This window comes from Styela clava, chromosome 12, assembly GCF_964204865.1.
Source record: "Styela clava chromosome 12, kaStyClav1.hap1.2, whole genome shotgun sequence".
Taxonomy (NCBI): Eukaryota; Metazoa; Chordata; class Ascidiacea; order Stolidobranchia; family Styelidae; genus Styela; species Styela clava.
Window position 1 is genome coordinate 17,217,501 of NC_135261.1, and position 5,000 is coordinate 17,222,500.

At 56.7% G+C, this 5,000-nt stretch overlaps 2 non-coding genes and 1 pseudogene across 2 annotated transcripts; all 3 read left to right on the plus strand.

The window, feature by feature from the left end:
• Positions 1-954: 954 nt before the first annotated feature.
• Positions 955-2,764, plus strand: LOC144430892 (small subunit ribosomal RNA). Its single transcript, XR_013479803.1, has one exon. It is a non-coding gene; the product is annotated as a small subunit ribosomal RNA (ribosomal RNA).
• Positions 2,765-3,062: 298 nt separating this feature from the next.
• On the plus strand, positions 3,063-3,216 carry LOC144430970 (5.8S ribosomal RNA). The gene has a single exon (XR_013479831.1). It is a non-coding gene; the product is annotated as a 5.8S ribosomal RNA (ribosomal RNA).
• A 287-nt stretch (positions 3,217-3,503) lies between these two features.
• The window catches only part of LOC144430939 (large subunit ribosomal RNA), a 5,033-nt pseudogene continuing 3,536 nt past the window's right edge, over positions 3,504-5,000 (plus strand).

The window sequence follows — 5,000 nt, forward strand, 5'->3', positions numbered from 1 at the left end:
AGCATACTAACCTAACCCTAGGTAAGGCATGTTAGAGCGAAAGACAGTAAACTCGAATGAGCCAAGAAAGAAGCCGAGCCGAAAAAAGTTAAAGTACAAACGTGCAAGCATACTAACCTAACCCTAGGTAAGGCATGTTAGAGCGAAAGACAGTAAACTCGAATGAGCCAAGAAAGAGCGGCGTGCGGGGCCGGTCGGAGCGCACACATCTCTCGGTGGCTGGCGGGCGAGAGAGTGCTGCGTCGCCGGCATCGGCGTCGAAAGAAGCCGAGCCGAAAAAAGTTAAAGTACAAACGTGCAAGCATACTAACCTAACCCTAGGTAAGGCATGTTAGAGCGAAAGACAGTAAACTCGAATGAGCCAAGAAAGAAGCCGAGCCGAAAAAAGTTAAAGTACAAACGTGCAAGCATACTAACCTAACCCTAGGTAAGGCATGTTAGAGCGAAAGACAGTAAACTCGAATGAGCCAAGAAAGAGCGGCGTGCGGGGCCGGTCGGAGCGCACACATCTCTCGGTGGCTGGCGGGCGAGAGAGTGCTGCGTCGCCGGCATCGGCGTCGAAAGAAGCCGAGCCGAAAAAAGTTAAAGTACAAACGCGATGCTAATGAGCGAGCCGTTGTCTCGACTAATATGTAGGGGGCGTTCGATCGAGCGTCTGGCTTGAGCGCTTGTCGGCCTAGTAGAACGGTCGCATTGTTATGACCGGGTTTTAGGCACCGCTGCAGGCGGCCGGCAGAGCTCTTGTTTGTGCGAAACTGAATGGATCGAGCCCGAGAGAGGGCGAGCAAAGAAAAAACGCAAATCGCTCCGCCTGGCACTGCCGGCGAGAGCGTGGACGTCGCGGCCAGCGACTGTCGAAGCTGAGTACGGCCGCAGGCGATCGCCTCGGTCTTAAACGAATGCGACGAGCACGCGCCGGGCGGCCCAGCAAGGGCCGAGCGCAGCTGTCGCAGCTATCTGGTTGATCCTGCCAGTAGTGATATGCTTGTCTCAAAGATTAAGCCATGCAGGTGCAAGTACGAGTTCTCGTAAAGCGAAACTGCGAATGGCTCATTAAATCAGTCTTGGTTTATTTGGTCTCGTGAGCGAAGTGGATAACTGTGGTAATTCTAGAGCTAATACATGCATTAAGCGCCGACTTCGGGAGGCGCGCTTTTATCAGATCAAAACCGACCGGGTTCGTCCTGTGACGTTTGATGACTCTGGATAACCACGCGGATCGTACGGTCTCTGCACCGACGACGTATCATTCAAGTGTCTGCCCTATCAACTGTCGAAGGTACGCTACGTGCCTACCTTTGTGATAACGGGTAACGGGGAATCAGGTTTCGATTCCGGAGAGGGAGCCTGAGAAACGGCTACCACATCCAAGGAAGGCAGCAGGCGCGCTAATTACCCATTCCCGACACGGGGAGGTAGTGACGAAAAATAACAATACAGGACTCTAACGAGGCCCTGTAATTAGAATGAGTACATCCTAAAACTCTTAACGAGTATCCATTGGAGGGCAAGTCTGGTGCCAGCAGCCGCGGTAATTCCAGCTCCAACAGTGTATGCTAAAGTTGTTGCGGTTGAAAAGCTCGTAGTTGGATTTTGGGCGAGCGCCGCCGGTCCGTCGCAAGGCGTGTCACTGGTTGCGTTCGCCTCACCTTCGGTTCTCCGTCGGTGCTCTTGACTGAGTGTCGGCGGTGGCCGATAAGTTTACTTTGAAAAAATTAGAGTGTTCAAAGCAGGCTGTTCGCCTGCATAGTGTTGCATGGAATAATGGAATAGGACCTCGGTTCTATTTTGTTGGTTTTCGGAGCACGAGGTAATGATTAAGAGGGACAGACGAGGGCGTCCGTACTCTGCCGTTAGAGGTGAAATTCTTGGATCGGCGGAAGACGAACTACTGCGAAAGCATTCGCCAAGAATGTTTTCTTTAATCAAGAGCGAAAGTCAGAGGTTCGAAGACGATCAGATACCGTCCTAGTTCTGACTATAAACGATGCCAACTAGCGATCGGGAGGCGTTACCATGACGACCTTTCCGGCAGCTTCCGGGAAACCAAAGTCTTTGGGTTCCGGGGGAAGTATGGTTGCAAAGCTGAAACTTAAAGGAATTGACGGAAGGGCACCACCAGGAGTGGAGCCTGCGGCTTAATTTGACTCAACACGGGGAAACTCACCCGGCCCGGACACAGGTAGAATTGACAGATTGAGAGCTCTTTCTTGATTCTGTGGGTGGTGGTGCATGGCCGTTCTTAGTTGGTGGAGCGATTTGTCTGGTTAATTCCGATAACGAACGAGACTCTGGCATGCTAAATAGTTACGCGACCTTCTCGGTCGGCGTCTAACTTCTTAGAGGGACTAGTGGCGTTTAGCCACACGAGATTGAGCAATAACAGGTCTGTGATGCCCTTAGATGTCCGATTCCGCAAGCGCGCTACACTGAGTGAAGCAGCGAGTGTCTAACCTAGGCCGAAAGGTCCGGGTAACCCGTTGAACCTCATTCGTGATTGGGATAGGGACTTGCAATTGTTTCCCTTGAACGAGGAATTCCCAGTAAGCTCAAGTCATCAACTTGCGTTGATTACGTCCCTGCCCTTTGTACACACCGCCCGTCGCTACTACCGATTGAATGGTTTAGTGAGATCCTTGGATCGGCCCCGTCGCGGCTGGCAACGGCCGCGTCGGCGTGTCGAGAAGACGATCAAACTTGATCATTTAGAGGAAGTAAAAGTCGTAACAAGGTTTCCGTAGGTGAACCTGCGGAAGGAACATTACCGAAAGTGGTGGTAGGCCCCGGCCGACCGCGCACCTAATTGTCTTTGGGTGCCGCCGAGAGGGCGGCCATCAATCGGGGTTCCGCCCCGTGCGACACGCGTAACACGTTGGCATAGCAAGGCAGCCGAGTGCGATGGTGGCTTCTGGGCACCGCGCTCGATGTGCCGCCGGCCCAGCCCGGCGGTCGCTCGGCGCCGTTTGTTGGTGTTTTTGTGCAGTTGTTGTCGGTGGTGGTTTTGTGGTCGATCCCACAGTGTGACGTCCGCGCGCTTCGGCGCCGGGCGAAACGTCGAGGACGACTCTTAACGGTGGATCACTCGGCTCGCGAGTCGATGAAGGACGCAGCCAAGTGCGAGAAGTAATGTGAATTGCAGAACACATTGAACGTCGACCTTCTGAACGCGAATTGCGGTCTCGGGTCAATCCCGGGACCGCGTCTGCCTCAGGGTCGCGTTCGTCCTCACCCGAGGGCCGTCGCCTGGCCTCTGCGAAGACGGCCGGGCGTCGCCCCAAGTTGAAGCGGTCGCCGAGCTTTCTCGGCGCGACCGCGTGTCCCGTACACCGCCGACCCCTTGACGTGTTCAACTACGTTCGAGGGGCGGGTCCAGGTCGGTCGGTCCGGTCACGAGATCAAGACCGACGTGGGCCAAGGCGGCGACGGTACGCGCTCGGTCGGCGCCGGCGGCGACGACTTGCGATGCCAGCGGGCCGTGTAAGAAGCGGCCCGCTTGACACATACGACCTGAGTTCAGGCGAGAGCACCCGCTGAATTTAAGCATATTATTAAGCGGAGGAAAAGAAACCAACAGGGATTCCCTGAGTAACGGCGAGTGAACCGGGAAGAGTCCAGCGTCGAATCTGCGCGCTTTTTGAGCGCGCCGAGTTGTGACGTACGGAAGTCCCATTGCGGCTGACGGCGAGCGCCGGTGTCCTTCTGATCGAGGCCTCGTCCCACGGCGGGTGTTAGGCCCATAGGGGCGCTTGCCTTGGCCGCTTCGGGTCTTCTCGGAGTCGGGTTGTTTGGGAATGCAGCCCAAAGCGGGTGGTAAACTCCACCTAAGACTAAATACGGTCGCGAGACCGATAGCGGACAAGTACCGTGAGGGAAAGTTGAAAAGCACTTTGAAGAGAGAGTTCAAGAGTACGTGAAACCGTTGAGAGGCAAACGGGAGGGCCCGTCAGGTCGCCGGCTCGCTTTCAGTTGGGTGCGGGGGCGCGCCGTCTCGGTTCGAGGACGCTTAAGGCGCCGCTGCCGAGTCGGCTCGCGCACCGTCTCAGCGCACTAGCGACCGGCGCGGGTCACGACCGGTTTGCCGTCGGTCTAAGTCCCCGCGCGAAGGTGGCCTCCGCTCCGGCGGGGGTGTTACAGCGCGCGGGCGGTGCGGCCCGGCGGCGGATCGAGGAAAGGATGCCGCGCGCTCTCTGTGTGCGGCCGTCGCCGTTCGGCTGGCTTGTCGTTCGCCTGCACTGTACGCAGTGCCGGTGTTCGGCGGGCTGCCGCTTCGGTGGCGCGCCGTCGACGCGCTCGGGGTCCGTGGCCACGTCGGCCACCCTCCCGACCCGTCTTGAAACACGGACCAAGGAGTCTAACATGAGCGCGAGTCGTCGAGTGGTTCGAGACTCGCAGGCGAAATGAAAGTGAAGGCGGCCTTTGGCCGAACGAGGTCGGACCCGGAGCCCCGTGCGGGCGCCGGCGCACGACCGGCCGATCGCACCCGCTCTGCCGGGGCGGTCGCGCAAGAGCGTCCATGTTGGGACCCGAAAGATGGTGAACTATGCCTGGGAAGGTCGAAGCCAGAGGAAACTCTGGTGGAGGACCGTAGCGATTCTGACGTGCAAATCGATCGTCCTATTTGGGTGTAGGGGCGAAAGACTAATCGAACCATCTAGTAGCTGGTTCCTTCCGAAGTTTCCCTCAGGATAGCTGGCGCTTTGTCGCAGTTTTATCTGGTAAAGCGAATGATTAGAGGCCTTGGGGACGAAACGTCCTCAACCTATTCTCAAACTTTAAATTGGTAAGAAGCCCGGCTCGCTTAATTGGAGTCGGGCGCCTCGAATGCGAGTGCCCAGTGGGCCACTCTTGGTAAGCAGGACTGGCGATGCGGGATGAACCGAACGCCGGGTTAAGGCGCCCGACGCGACGCTCATCAGAGCCCACAAAAGGTGTTGGTTGATCTAGACAGCAGGACGGTGGCCATGGAAGTCGGAATCCGATAAGGAGTGTGTAACAACTCA